Here is a 16347-nt window from a genome sequence, read left to right on the forward strand (position 1 = left end):
CCCGGCCCGCGGTTCTCCCGGCCCGTTCACCGCCCGCCGCGGTGGTTCCCGTCGGCCAGCGGCCGGGTGGACTCGTGCGGTGGGCACCCGCAGCCGAGGCGGACGCCCGGGCCGCCACCCACTCGCGTGCCTCCTCCCGTGCCTCCCCGCAAAGCCCTGCGACACGGGCGTGGACCTCAAGGTTGTTTTCTCCCGGGTGCCGGAACGGCCCCGGGCATGCTGCCTGCCTGCAGTCCATCGGTGAAATCCCCAGGGAGACAGGGCAGGCATCTCCACGCAGCTCTGTGTGGACACCCGTGGACGCCGGTGCTGCAGCCCACGCGGGCACGGCTGGTTGCCTGTGGAGCGCTTTGCTTTCCTCCGGGACACTTAGGTCCACCCGCTGTATGTCCGTTTGGAAAGGCAGGTTCGGTGCACGTCCCGTTCCTGCCCCACCACGCCACGTGCCCCGCGACGCACGGTGCCACCGGCTTGCACAGAAAAGTAACGCGCCTGCCTCAGGTTTCGCAGTCAAGAAAAATGCTCCGCGAGGGCAGCTGCACGTGCTCCGTAATAGATATTACACTGTCAGCTCTATCTTCCTCTTAAAATAGCCCCTATTTACTAGACAGGCAACCCCAGGAGCTGTGCAGGGAGCGGCTGTGAAAGGCACACAGTGCACGGGCCCTCTTGGCCGGAGCTGCGCCTGTGCGGGAGACAGCAGGGGCAGGCCTGGGTGCGCAGCGAAGTGGGACGCGTCCCTGCGCGAGGACAAGCAGACCCTGCTGAACCTGACGAGCTGTCCAGAAATCACCCGTCTGATGAAACTTGCTACAATGCAGCATCATCCTGGCTCTCTGGTCCAGTTCAGATGACAGCATTCGAGCACTTCTCAACCCTAGCACACTGCTGTCGGGTGATCAGGAGAGCAAACACTACCTTCACTTCCCAAAGCCTGCTGAATTCCTCTGGCCGCCCTGTTACAGTGCCCATCCCGCTCCACCATGTTCGTATGTGTCCTGGTTTCGGCTGGGATAGAGTTAACTTTCTTCCTGGTAGCTGGTAATAGTCTTATGTTTTGGATTCAGTATGAGAAGAATGTCGATAACACTGATGTTTTCAGTTGTTGCTAAGTAGTGTTTAGACTAGAGTCAAGGATTTTTCAGCTTCTCATGCCCAGCCAGGGCACCTGACCCAAACTGGCCAACAGTGTATTCCATACCATGTGACGTCCCATCTAGTTTAGGAACTGGGAAGTGGGGGGGCAGGGATTCGCCGCTCGGGGACTGGCTGGGTGTCGGTCGGCGGGTGGTGAGCGATTGCCCTGCACATCATTTGTACATTTCAATCCTTTTATTACTACTGTTGTCATTTTATTAGTGTTATCATTATCATTATTCGTTTCTTCTTTTCTGTTCTATTAAACCGTTCTTATCTCAACCCAGGAGTTTTACTTCTTTTCCTGATTTTCTCCCCCATCCCACTGGATGCGGGGGGGAGTGAGTGAGCGGCTGCGTGGTGCTTAGTTGCTGGTTGGGGTTAAACCATGACACACAGCCAGGACACCTGACCCAAAGTGGCCAAAGGGGTATTCCATACCGTGTGATGTCATGCCTAGTATATAAACTGGGGGGGGGTTGGCCTGGGGGGCGGATCACTGCTCATGAACTAACTGTGCGAGTGGTGAGCAATTGCATTGTGCATCACTTGTTTTGTATATTCCAATCCTTTTATTATTATTATTGTCATAATTGTTATTATTATCATTATTAGTTTCTTCCTTTCTGTTCTATTAAACTGTTCTTATCTCGACCCACAAGTTTTACTTTTTTTTCCGATTCTCTCCCCCATCCCACTGGGTGGGGGAGGAGTGAGTGAGCGGCTGCGTGGTGCTTACTTAGTTGCTGGCTGGGGGTAAACCACGGCAGTATGGCTACTGACAGTCTAGCCATGGCAAGAGCCAGCTGCCCCAGAGCATTCCCATAAAGCCACTCCGTCTAGATGTCACCTCAGTGTCCACATACTGGCTTACTGTGTCTGTAAACACAGGGCCAGCACCTCTTGCAAGGCAGTGTCTAGCTGTGTCTGCTCTCATTTATGTTACCCCCATGGTGACTAGTTTCACTGAGCTTGATTGGCTTTATTTCATTATTTGGTTTTATTATGTAAACAACATTATTATTATATCCCTCTGAAGGTATGCTTGGCATGTTTTTAATGACAACACCATGGTTCAGGAAGTTAGAGTGAGCTGCTGTGAGTAGGCACGGATTGTGGCGTTGATAAACTGACTCAGACCTTGCTGCTGAGAAGCACGGACCCTGCGGTGTTCTGGAAGAACAGCCGTTTCTGTGAAAACGTTTTACCCCTTCACAGCTGACAGTGTCAGGAGGTCGCATGCCTGCAGCATCCCCAAGCACATGCAAAAACCTAGTGTGCTAAGAGAAGGGCTGCTCCAGCAGAAGGCAAACCAGAGAGCCAACACCAGACCAGACAGGCCACAGAGGCACAGTTTCTGCCATTGGGTCCTTCATGGACAAAGGTGACAGCAGCAGCCCACTGCAGATCAGTGATATGGCCATGTGGCCTGGATCCTCCAACGCTTTACTCATACTAAGTATAATTTTAAATGTGTTTCTCCAGAAGTTAAATATCATAGGGGAAAATGGAGTCGAAACTCAGCTCTCCTTCCTGAGAATATGCGAGGGTGGGAAACGGCTCCCCAGCAGGGAAGAAACCTAAACCATACGAGGTGAGCTGGGTGCAGAGTGGATCCCAATGGGTAATGAGGCATCCTTTCCACTCTCTCTTCTTTCAGTATGTTTCTACTATTGAGTTTTCCCTTGCAAGCGTTTCTCCAGCAAAGCTTTCAGAAGAAACCACGGTTTCCCTTACTTCAAGCGCAAGATGTGTGTTTACTTTGTTGGCCCTGCAATGCAAGTAGCTGTCTAGAAGAAAGCATAAAAATTGATTTTCTCTGCACAGAGAAAATAAGAAGTGGTTTGTCTGGTCTCCGCAGCTTTGCTACCCATAGTGGCTGCAGTGCGTGGAGCAGACATCCAGGCTGTTTTCCCCAGCGTGCAGATCCCATACGTGGGTCCGTAGCCTGGGATGGGGTGGACACTGACTGCCCTACAGCCACCACGGAGCAGCCAGGTCTAGCTAAAGAAGTATATGCCTTGTTATAGACCTTCCTGGTAAACCTGGCCTAACAAATACAGGGCTGAGAATGATTAGATGCTACGCTTTTGCCACAGAAAAGGCCCTTCTGTGGACAACAAGACAGAGACAATGCTTCAATACCTGCATAAAGGTCATTAAGCATATCTTATGTCCCATCCAGAAGAGGAGTAAGAGCCTCCATTTCTCCTACATCTTTGCTCCACCCTTAACCTAAACAGTAAAGGGGAAAAGAATTCACCTAGAAAAGCTCTGAGGAAAAAATATTTGTTTAGCAAATGGTGTGATGGAAGAAAGTAACAATAATGGCAAAGGAGGAAAAGGTGAAGTACTTGAAACCTATTAATGAGCAGATGCAAGGCGAGTGCAAGAAGATGAGTCACTGCATTTCGGGAATAAGAGAGAGAGCAAGCAATGAACAACTGGTGATGGTGGGGTGTGGGAATGAGCAATCTTCTAGGCAGGGCCACCAGGAGAGAGAGAATTAAAAACAAGGACCAGGCTCTGGCGGGATCAGGCGGGAACCCAGCCCCAGCTTTGCTCCTTCTCTCTCCCAGCAAGGTGCTCCTGCTGCTGCCACGCACCTTTTCACCCGTGGAGTGCTCAGAAATGTGAGGAGGGTCAGCAAAACAGCTGTATTGCAGCAAAGCGTTTCAAGCCTCTCCAGCCCAGAGAAAAGAGGCAAGGAGCTCCCAGAAGAGCTGCGAGGCAGGGGGCTTAGAGACCAAGCAGGGTGTGGGAGCGTGGTTGTCCCACTTCTCAGTCACAGCCCCTTGCAGTCATGGGAGCCCAGTGTGTCTCTTGAGTTGCAGCTGGTTAGACTGGTTGGGTGGGAATTTTCCAAGTCGACACCCTGTTACTCAGGTTCCTTTGGGGCAAGCAACTACACTGGCCGGAATGTAACATCACTTCTCCAAATGTTGTGACCCTGCGTGGTTTCACAATGCGTGGCAGAAACCTCTATGTTCTCTGCGCAAAAAGATATTAGCATCTCAGCTGCTGGCTTTTCTGATTTGCAAATATTATCACCTCTCTTGTATGGAAGTTCAGTATCTTGATGTGTGAGGCCTTGGAGGTTTTTGTTGCTCTGTCTTGCCTTTGCCTTCTCCTTGTATTCCCACATGAATTTAGTGGCTCAAAGCTGCCAGCAAACAACCCAAACCTCAGCGACCTGGCGCAACATTTTCTGCAGCGTGGGAAAGCCCCTAACAAGCACATCCCTGCACTTCCCCCAGGGACCCAAAGTTAAGACGCATCACCTGCCACAGCCACGCTCCCCTCTGCCTCACACTCCAGTGACCCACAGCAGGCAGATCTGCCTCGCCTGCTTAGCCAGGAGCTGCTTCTCTGCTGTGTGCCTCGACCTACGTACGGAAGGGGGAGTTCTCCGCAGGCAGATGCAAAACTAAAGCCCTGACATTAAAGCAGTTATATAAGCCCTGCGTTAAAGCACTTACATAAGCTGCATACAGCGTCCTGACAGAAGAGCAGCTGGCTAAGGGCTGCTGTTGTCTCCGCTGACCGACAGAAAGTCGCTTGTGCAAGGAGAAGAAGCGGAGCGGGGCTGCTTCATTGCTGCTGCTGCGGGAGCAAATGGAAGGAACCGGTCCCCTCTCTGCTCGGAGTCTGAGGAACAGAAAGTACTCGGCTCAAAACGCATGCTGGAAAGAACAGCACGTTTGCGGACGTAACACTGAGGAGCCCTATTGCTGTCAGTCTCGGAAACAGAAGTTCTTTGCAGATTTTGTTTTTTTTAAAATGGATTTCTACTAACAGAACAAGTGAGGGAAGTCGAAAATGTCGATACCTGCTGGTCAGCATAGACAGCAATGTCAAATGATGTAAACAATGGCTCGGTATCCCCTCAGATAATATTAATTATGAATTATATTGTAATGTGCTGCATTTAATCAATTTATAATCTTCCCCCCCCCCAGATCATTATAAAGAGGATAACCTCAAGCCAGAAAGAAGCAGAGAGAACAGTGATACAACAGCCTCAGATCATGCTGAGTGTTTGTTCTCCAAAGCACAAGGCAAGCTATTAATAGCCTGTGCTCCCCTGACAAAACCGAGAGCTGCAAAACACTGCTTGGCGCTGCCTTGAGATGGTGCGTGGGAGCAGGACGCTGGAGCCTAGGTGCTCGGGATGTGCTCAAAGCTGAAATTCCAGGTCAGAAGCTCGTTATTACACAACATGTGCACTCTGAGATGAATCCTTCTCCAGCTCTAAGCACTAGACTCAGTTGCTGAAAAAAAAAGGAAAGCCGCACCAGAGTACAGGAGGGTATGAGTCAACCAAGAGGCTGCTTTTCTCCCTCTAAATGAGTACAGCATGAGCTCTAATACTGTCTTGCTGCGTTTAACATGGGTCAAAAGCCAACAATGCTTTGCCAAGGTATCCTGAATAGAGCATATATATCCATATTTTAGTAATTTAAATCCACTGACAGCACTGAATTGTTCTTTTGTGTTTAGTTAATATGTCATGTAACCTGTTTACATTTGCTAGTCTGGCATAAAAACATCATAGGCCATGGTATTTGTGGTTGAGAATTACATGCTTATTACTTGCACATTTGAACTTTATAAAAAGTAGGCCACTTGTATGCCAGAAAAAACAAAACAACAAAACAAACTGACCTCATTATTTCCAAATTAAGCACCAAAGTCTGAGGAACATAATCTAGTGACCACTGTGAAAGGTCTGGCTGCAGAAACCTTTGCCCCAGGCAGCTGTCACCTTCTGTTTGGTCCAAGTGGCTGAGTGTTGCACAGCTACTGCGTTATTCTTGATCCTTTCTTCCTACCATAATCCCAGGGATGCTCTTGCTTTTTCTCAAAAAAGAGTTCGTATGCGGTGGGTGTTTGGCAAGCTGCTGCTGTTTTCATGTAAGATGTGAAATGAATTCTTGAACTTACTTGTTGCGGCTGTCTGAACATGCCATGAATCTGCAACACACCCTTCCTGTGTGATTTCACATGCACTGTATGTTATATTATCCATGCAGATCTTTAATTTTAATAGAAACCTCTCTTTGTAATACCATAATTTATCGGCTTGCAACTCTCCACTGCTGGCAGGGGTACCTTTTGCAAGGAGTGTGTAGGCACGGAAAAAGGTGGGGAGAAGCCTGCTGAGGAAACAGACTGGCTGATGCCGGGGGTGGAGACTATACCTTTGCAACTCCAGCTGGATAAGGCTGAAGGGGTAATTGTTTAAAGGGGCTTAAGGCACCACTCTGTCAAAACACAAGTGACTGCCAGAGAGAAAAGAGAGGCAGGCTCCATTCTAGACAAGTCCCATGAAATGTAGCACTGACGGAATCAGCTGTTCCTCACTGAATTCACTCTGAAGTCTTTGGAGAAATTAGCTTACTCCCTGGGTGTTTTGGGCAGGACTAAAGAGCAAACCACTCTCCATGAAGTTTTATGAGATGCTTTTAAAAAGGCCTCACTAGATACACAATAGTTCCTTCAGGTGACTCCGCAGCTGGGGCTGCTGCACAGCAGCTCACCAGCACCTTCAGAGTGGTACCAGCCTGGTAGAGACTCAGGGGATGCTGGGACACCTGGTCCCTCACAGGACAAGGTCAGGAACACTAACCCACAGCCTGCAGTGGCCAGGGCAGGAGGGAAGAAGGGGAGACATATTGCTTCCTACATAGCCCCCACCGCTCTGTTTGGCAAAACCTCCTTGACAGGAGAAACTTGGTCAAGCAAACTCATTGTGCCCAGTGCACTGCCCAGCAGTTTCACTGGAGGTGGACACCATTATGTTAACATCACAAGTGCCTACATGTAACAGCCAGCTGTCTTCATCCACAAGAGAAAACCCCTTCTGCATGATCTCAAGGGGACTGTGCCTGTGCCCAAACTTTATTTTCCCTCTTCAGTCTCAGGTCATCCTGATTCTTGCTATATAACTAAGACGACCACAAAGCTCTCTGATGTCTGGGCTCTCAGGGAAGGGGCTTTCCTACTGCACTATGAACAATCCCCATTTTGTCCTGTTGTAGCAGACACGTGCTCCCCCACATGCTGGATACAAGGCTGAGCCTCAGTCCCATCAGTGGGTATTATTTTGCCATCTTCTTACACCAAGGCAAAAGCTGTTCTGCAGTTTCAGCAACATCTTCTCCCATTCTCAGGTCAGAGTAATGCTTCCATGTGAAGTACTTGTTTACTTGATTTGTGGTGCATGGAGCACAGCTTGCACTTTTCTCTGCTTTCTGTCACTGGATTTGCTCCCCTCCTTTTTATACTGCTTTCAAGAAGTTTTATGTCATTTCATTTAATCGAACTCTAGTATTACCTACCCTATTACTTTTCAGTTCATACGAAAAGTTCATCTAAGGTATGAGCAGGCATATCACCATTGATTTTTAGCAGTTTATGAAATATCACTCTGTTTTGCCAGCAATACCATCTTACTGTCTTATCTCAAGGGACAGGCGGAGCATTATGGCACACTCAGAGTGTATTTTATAAGTGGCAAGCAGTCAGCAGGATGCAATTAAGCCAAGTATTACAGTCACGATCTGGAAAGGTTGCCCTGTAAAGTCCTGGTTTGCTGCCATTTTGTTGTGGTAGTCTTCAGATTGAAGTACATCTTGTGCTTTACAAAGGTGCTCCTACATATTCACTTAGGTGAATTCTCTGAGAGTTATCTTCTGGTGGTATAGCCATAAAAATACACTAGAAATTACTAACTGGTTATTCCTTTGGCATCTTTGCCATCTTTCTCCAAATCCTGTGGACTGGAATTGTGTTACACAAAATTCTGAGCTTTTTACTAGGGAGATACAGGTTGAGAGAAGTGTCTTCCCCTGGCCTAAAAAAAGCCAAGAAAATGTGAGCTACAAAAGACAGAGACTCATGGCCTCTTCTCTTTTTTAAGTTTTCAGGATTGTGGTTGAAAGACCCTCAGCAAATCTTGATTAGTGACTTGTGGATGTATGCCACAGCACTCCTGTTCCTGATCTCATTTCTCCCTAAGTTGCCAGCACACACAGGCACAGCTGTCGGCAAGTTCTTCTTATGCCTCTTTTTCTTACCTGGAGGTGCCAGATTTATTGGAAAAGTACTTGATCCTGAACAGACAGCTTCTAGAGACATGCTCTGTTCACTAAATGGGCCAAGAGAGCTGGGGTCAATCAGCCTATCATCCCCCAAGCCCCTCAGCTGGCTGCCTGCCTCATGCTGAGATCACAGTGAAGGAGGGATCTGCAACACCAGAAGGATCGGGTAATGGTTGCCCAAAAGAGGCAGCAGTTCTGCTTCTTAGCATTTTTAGCTCCCTCTGGGGCTCTGACCAAACTGGCCAGTTCTCAGTCAAGTACTGCCGGAAGAGCAAGAGCTGAAATGGGAATGGAGAGCAACCAGAGCAAGTGGCTTTCTACTGCTTCTACTGTTGTGCCAGACAGCTGCCTGCTTACCTGAAGCCTGCAGTGCAAAACCAAAACAAGAGAAAGCAGTGCAGAACCATATCTTCAGGCTCACTCACTCCCTCTTCAATCCAGGTTTTTTTTTTTTTTCATGCAATTGCAAACTAAAGAAATTCCCTGTTCACCAATACAAGAAGACTTACTTTCAGCCAGCTGCTGTACCAACATGCTCAGAAGGTGCCTTCTGAACAGCGTCCTTCACACCAACATGACAGCTAACCAAAGCTAATAGTGGAAGAAATTATTCAAAATAGCAAAATGTCAAGAACATGCCTGGAGGTAGAAGAGACAAAAATCCCGGGTATCTTACTGCAGCCAAGCATTCCCTGTTGCCCTATCCCCAGTACCACTAGAAGTTCATGCAAGCTGCAGAACATGACTCCTACTGACACCACTGCTTACGACAGATGAGAAGGAAAGCGTGAATGTGAACAGGAGCAGGAGGTGGTAGAGATGAGTGAGAAACCTGTAGAAAAACAACAGTTTCCTCTGTAGAGCAAGAAATGGCAGCATGCTTTATCCCAGGAGTCTTTGGCAACGCCCCTGCAAACTGAGGTGGGAAGTTGGCTTCGAACTCCCACAATAGGAAATTGCCCCTTCTGACTGCAAGCTTTTTGGCGGTCTGTGTCTCCTAGAGAAAGGAAAGCACAGGGGAAAAAACAAAACCCTGAACAACTCTCCTCTCCTAAGGGTTTGGCTTATTACAGAAAAATCTGACCATCAGCCTTCCTGCTTCCGTCAGCAGCTCCCAGGTTCCACAGCATTCGCCCTGCCTTCCCCATCACACCTCTGGAGAGCAGGTCCAGCCATCTTGCGCTTCCCTACGGCCACAGGGCCAGACTGGCAGCCCTGAGTGGCTGCGCGCCTTGCCGCCTCTGTTGAGCGAGGTGCTTCGTCCTCTCCCCTGGAGAATGGGGTTGAGCCTGGCAGAAACCACCACCCCCCCGATGCCTCTGAAGGTGCCACTCAGCTCTCGATGACGTAGCACTCACAGCCCCCGTAACAAAACGCCATGCTGTTGGGGTCGGTGAGGTGATCTGGAGTTTGCAGGTCTGGATGGTGCTGCACGTCAATGGGGGGGGAAGGAAGGAGGGAAGTAATTCCTTTCCTGCTGCTCAACCTGCTGCCAGGCTGCTCTGCTCCAGCAAATCCCAAGGAAAGCAATGGTGCACACCTAAAGCAATGGTGCAGCCTACAGCCCTGGCCCCATCCAAGAAGAGACGCTCTTGCCCCTTCTGTTATGGCACAGCAGCTTCTGCTGGCATGGGGCAGGCAGAAGCATCATGTCCTTCACGATGATACAAATAGGTTTGTATCTTTCCTTATTATATTCTAATAAATTTACAAAGCACACAGCCCGCCTCTGTGCAGGACATGACATGGTAAGGTTTTATGGTGGTGGGAAAGAGAGCACAGGGTCTGCTCTGCTGCTCTGCTGGGGCAGAGGGACCGGCCCAGGCAGTGCGTAGCGACTCCCCTCGTTATTTGCCCGCGGACTGAGACTAACCGGCTGCTTGTCCTCTTGCCACTGGTATGTGCCAGGCCAGGGCCAGCACGTCCAAGACATCAGGGCTTTGCTGAGCCAGCCTGGGTTCAGGGGAGAAGTGAGTCACGGGGCTTGGAGCAAGGGAAGCTCCATGTGACCAAAGTGTGTTACGGTGATTCACAAGCAATCTAAGCAATCTAAGCAAAGAGCTTAGAGGTGGCAGTACAGATAAAGTTCATTATTGAGATAAAGCCCCTGTAGGCCTGTTGAGGTGTTTTTCCACCTGAAAAAGAGTGGCTGAAAGCATCAAGCTTCCACCTCGTTCCTCGTGCCCTTCCCTGAAAAGAGCTTCTCCCTCCCAGCCTTGCTCCTCAGGATGCTCGGCCAGGAAAGCCGTTTGCTCGAGGTGGTCCTTGCGGCTGCGGGGCTGGAGGAAAGCTTGCCTCCGCCGGACCCCTGGCCTGGGTTGGTGACACCGGGACTGGGGAGGGATGGGGAAGACGGGGAGGATCCGCCTCGCCCTGTGGACACAGCGCTGTGGTTTCCAGCGCCGGAGAACCGGCGGCGGAGCGCTCCTCGCTAGGTGGAGCTGCCGGAGCGAGCACGGCGCTGGGAACCCGGCTGCGGGCCCGGGAACCCGCCGGTTCCCCGAGACACGGCGTGTCCCAGCTCTGCGCCCTGAGCCCTCCCTCTGCCTGCACACTGCGATGCTCCTCGCCGTCTTGTTACACTGGACCTGAAGCGAAGCAAGCAAGGTCTTTCCTCCAACGAAGTTGCGTTACGAAGGATACCGCTCTCAGTGATTTTCTCTGCCGGTTAGCCTGAATCTGCTAATCAATGCAGGCCTGTCAGCCTTCGATGTGATGCAAAATGCTGAAATACGATTTTCTAAAAATCATAAAAATATGCACATAATGATAGCTACTGCCGCTGCTTTCTCCCTCCCGTCCCCATTTAGGTCATCAATTTAATGATTTCCAGTTCCCTGACACTGGACCACCCTGTGCCAACAATTTCTAAGCAAAGCTCTCTCTGCTGATTTCCATGGGGGGCTGCTTAAAGATCGATAGCCAGCAATGGCCTATCGTACATATATTTGTCTCACGGAGTGAAAGAAACTATATAAAAGCTCCAGCTATGCCAGTTAAATTTCCATACATTTTTGCTGTTAATGTGAAACCAAAGTAAAGCCAGACATTAGTTTTAGCCTTACAGCATACCTGGTTATCCACATCAAGAAAGTGCTCACATTAATGCCAGGGTAGTGCCTGGACCCATACCCAACAACTGCAGCTGTGGGGACGCTCGCTGCCCTGCACGTGCTTGGGTGGCTCGACTGGCCGACCGGGGCCAGGGGATGATGGGCGAGCTTCTGTTGGGTCTAAATTAGTATCTTTATCCACACCTCATGGGCACATACACTGCACAGCAGGAAATTTCTGTGCAGCAATGTACAATGGAAAGAAAAAGGAAGGTAACTTTGGAAGGGTGGCACCTTCACAGCCCTTAGGCAAAGATAAATGAGGGAGATGGAGCACCAGTGCTCCTTGTCCCTGCTGTTACACCTCTGGCCTACAACACGTACGTTTCAGCATGACTGTGAATAGCAGGTTTCTAAAATAGTTTCCTTGCCTGTGTCTGATCAGCCACGTGCAACCAGTCCTCATGGGGTTGCTCAAGCCCACCTGGAAATGGAGCAGGCCACTCAAAAACAATCATGCTGCAGATGGAGGTGGGCAGAGGCAGCAGCAGTCCCCAGCGCTGCTGCTCCCATTTCCATTGAAAAGAAGGACCATCCCTACTGCAAGGACTGCAGTCCTTCGCAAGCACATGGCTAGGGGGAAATACCTTGTCTGAACGCCATGGCACATCACAGGCACATCTGTGCCAGCTGCAGCTCTCGGTAGCACCAAACAGGAATAGACAAACGTGGCAATGTTGAGAAATCTGTTGCACGCTAATTAGTTAGGATAAACGGAGACCTGGCAATCAGTAATACCACACAGCTATTGCTAGCAGGGCTTTGGAGCCTGGATGCCAGCGGAATTCTGGGTGCACCTGCAGCGGACCCCTGCCACCACATTAAATAGATATACGTCGCTTCCACACAGCAGCGTTAACAACAGAGGTGGCGGGCAGTCTTTGGAGCTATAAGCTGGACAAACTTCAGGTAAGGCTTGTACAGCCGAGAGGGGAGCGTGCAGTGAGGGCAGAGCCTGAGCAGGGCAGGGGTCTGGTGGTGGGAGAGGGGTTCAGGGTAAGACTGCGCCAGGAATGATCTCTGGTGAAGCTGTGGATCCCGGACAGATGGACACTCTGCATTTGTAATCCTCTCCTCCTGGCTTTTCCCCAGCAGGGGTCAGGCTGGACCAACGATCACAAATCAAAAGTAAGAGTAACTATTCTGCTCCAGCATCAAATACTTTCAGCGCTCCAGAAAGGAGAAAAATACTTTGCCTTACTGAGGATACGGAAAATACTTGCACATCTCATTTAAGAAAAGCAAAAGAAACACTGAAATGGCAACAGAGGTGACTGTAAGCAGCAGCCTGCAACACCCTCCTTGTCCTTGCAGCTGTCTTAAAAGAGCAATGACCAGGTCCTGTTTCCACTCAGTCTCGTTACAGTCTCAGCCTCCGTTCCCAGTTATTCTGGATACACTGCAGTGTAAATGGAAATAGAATTCGGCCAGGATGTGGGGACCACAGCGTTAGAGCAGCAAAGTGACACAAGCGTGTCCTCAGAAGTGACTGGAAGACCCCGGGGAAGGCAAGAGCTCACAGCATCCGCCACCGGCTGGAAAGGGGAAGCTGTTACCCACAGAAACCATTCCTGTGCAGTCAGACAAAATGAGTAACACAAAGCAATACCAGTCCTAGGCTGACATCTCCAGCACACCCCCCAGCTAGAGCTGGCAGCGTCTCATGGCCCTTGGCACTCTGAAGAGCAAACCAGGCGGTCTGCAGCGGGGTCGCCCATGAAGCCTCTGCCTTTGGCTGTCACCAGAGGTCTGCAGGCAGACACTCTGGGACAAGAATGCTAAAAAGCAGGTGAGATGTATCCAAAGGCCTGGCTCCTGAAAAAAATTCTGGCCAGCTTTGCCTCAGTTTATCGCCTAGTGAGAGGACACAGAGGATGGCATTTCATGCATGGAATTTTAATGATAACTTTATTATATTTTAGTGTATTATTGGCTTGTGATTTTGTAGTCTTACAAGAAATTTCCGATTCCATATCTCCATTAAATGTCTGATTCATTTTCTTGGCTCGTGGTAATGCCTCAAAGCTACATCACTAAAGAATCAGTGCTCTGCATTAGATAAATATAAGACCGAGTCTGATTAACCTATTAACTATTTTTAATTAGCTTTTACTGTTCTTCAGATATTCCATGTTTTTGAGGAAGCAGAAAGAGAACGAGAGCACGCTGGTACTATAGAGCTGTATAGAGCTAGCATATGGACCGGGATTATTCATCATCATTGGCAGGCACTCTGCTGTAGGGAATCTTGCAACAACATCACAATTTTCCTGCTAGACCAAATGCCATAATGGACACATTTGCAGCGTGAATTATGGGCAAGATAGAAAAAAATTAAATCTTTATAGCATTTTTATGCTCTGTCTTCCTTTTTGGTAATCAGATCTTGATTAAGAGTTGGAATTAGCACCCAGAAGAACATTAGGCTTTCCTGGCTCAGTTCCTTTCCACCATGTAGGGCAGGCAACAAATGATTCAGTGGCTTTACAGTGCTGCTACAACAGAAAGGTGTCTAAATACCTATCCATCACTTTAAGAAAGTAACTGACTGCTTGCTTGCAAGGAAGAACATACGGTAATGGCAAAGCACTTTATTTGCTAAATAAAGCCATTACTCGATTTAGTTCAGACAGACCCGTCTCCCAGTCACGATGACTTCCCGGGGCAAAAAGCTGGGCAAGGTGGGGTCCCTGGCATCTGTCCCCGCTGCTGGGGGGCTGAAAGCTCTGGGCAAACCCTCCCTTGGAGGCACAACCCCGGGCACAGCTGGACACCGCAGGTGACACGGGGCAGCAAGCTGCAGTTCGGGTCCCCGTCTCATCAGCTTGAAGAATATCTGACCTCGCTATGCGAAAGCACTTTGGACCTTTTAATTTTGGGGGTTCTCATGGTTTGGTTTTTTTTTTTTTTTTCTTTCAGGTATGCTGGGACCATTCCAGCCAACGTGAATTTCAGAGGCGCAGCTGCTCCAGCACTTGTACTTCCTACGCCTCGACCGAGCAAACAAGTAACTGCCGCTTTTTCTGACAACGCTCCTTCTGTATACCTCCTAATCCATACCTCCTCTTGGCCTCCGCTTTGTGTGACCGGGGTCTCCATCGCAACTTTAGCCCCCTGTCCCCTCCCCGCCGGCTCCTCCGGCCCTTGGTCCCTCGCTGCCCGGGATCTCTCCGCAGCCTCAGCCCCTGCCGTCCTCCGGGGGGTCCCTCCTCGAGACCCCGCGGGGTTTCCACGGGAGCTGCTCTTCTCCCGCGGCTTTGCCTCCTTTCGGGTGGTCGCTCGCCCCCTGCCCCCCCGTCCCGCCGGCCGGGCTGCTCGCTCCTCCTCTCCGCCCGCACCCCCCCCGCTCGCTCGGCGGCTACTCTCTCTTTTATTATTTCACTCGGTCGTTGCTTTATCCGCAACGAGGCGGTGAAGCGCTTATGGTGAGACCTAGTGAATTTGGCGAAACGCGGCCGGGTATTAACGTGCAGCCCCCGGACCCGTTCAGTACCCGCCTGTGCTCAAGGAGTAATTCGGCGGCGGCGTTTTCAGGCTGCGGTTTGGTCACCCCGTTAGCGAACGTTTGTTATTGGGGTGGTTTTTACTCCCACCTCTGCCTAGCGTGCTCACGGTGCCCCCCCCCCAGCATAGCGCAGCCCCCGGCTGCCGCCTGAGTAACTTTCCCTGACTAGGGCTGTGCTTCGGGAAAACAAAACCTGAGTCTGCAAACGGAACTAAATGCCAATATTTTCAACTGTTTAAAGGTCGCAGTTATTAAAGACACGGAAAGGAGGTAATGTGGACGGCTGGTTTTGAATCCGAACCATTTCTCAAGCACGGGTCGGCCCTATTGGCGCCACCTCACCTGTGCTGCTATTTTTGGGAAAGAAGTTGCACGAGGCGGCCCCCGAACGACCGCTCTTTTTCCAGATGCCACCCGTTCATTCCAGAAGGAAGGAAGGAGAAGCAGTTTGTGCGGGAGGGACTGTTTTGTTTTGCTCTCCCTAGAAAACAAACCCAGAGGTGCCGGGCAGCGAGCTCCCGCTTTGGCCGGGAAGGACGCTCGGAGCGAGCGGAGCTGCCGGTGCCGCTGCCCGCCGGTCGCCGGGCGGGGGAGGCTGCGCCCGGCGCTGGCACCGCCGGCTGCCCCGCAGCAGCCCCGAGCGGGACCGCGGCCGGCAGGACCGCACTGCAGAAGCAGGCGTAGGGCGGCCGGGTCCGTCCCCGGGGACTCAGGCCCCGGTTCCCTCCCCCACCGCCCCGCCACCAGCGCGGAGCCGCGGGTGAAGCTGCCGCCGCTGCCGGTGGCCGCCCCTGGGAAAGGTCCCTCGGGGCGCTCCGAGGAGGGAGGCAGCGGGATGGGGCGGCGGGAGGAGCCCCTGTCCTCCCCCGCCCCAGCCACACCGGTGCAGACCCCGGCCTCCGCACCGTCTCCTCCGCAGACAAGAGGAAAAGCAGCTCCCCTGGGTGCTGCCCACACAGCGGGGCGGCCCCGCGCCTGCCCCTGCGCTTCCAAACGCTGTTTAATTTTTCTCGCCCCAATTAAAATGCAAATCGGTCACTTTCAGAGGCAGGCTCCCCCCCTGCCCACGCCCGCTGCCCGAGCCGAGCCCTACGGCGCCGGCGGTGCGGGGCTGCCGAGTGCTCGCTGGCTCCTCTGAAACCGGCAGAAAAGGACCTTTTTGGTTTTACTTTTCGAATATTTGAGAAGTGACCCAGGGACCAAAAAAAAAAAAAAGCAAAAAAAAAAAAGAAAAGCTGGAGACTTAAACGTGAGCTTCTCGGAGGCGCAGTTTGCGTGGCTGTGCAAAAGTTACGGCGAGGCGAAATCCTGCTCTACGCGCCCTTTCTCCGAGTGTATTTTTTCGCGGCTTTGTAAATTAAACTAAAACAATTCCGAGCAACAGGGGATATTTAGAAACAGACGGAAACACCGTCGCAGGTCGAGGATCAACATGCTTCCCCTTTATCTCAGATCCGTAATCACCACCCCCCCCCCCCGCCCCAAATTC

The sequence above is a fragment of the Haliaeetus leucocephalus genome, unplaced genomic scaffold (assembly GCF_000737465.1).
Source record: "Haliaeetus leucocephalus isolate CR32 unplaced genomic scaffold, Haliaeetus_leucocephalus-4.0 Scaffold21, whole genome shotgun sequence".
In the NCBI taxonomy this organism is placed as follows: Eukaryota; Metazoa; Chordata; class Aves; order Accipitriformes; family Accipitridae; genus Haliaeetus; species Haliaeetus leucocephalus.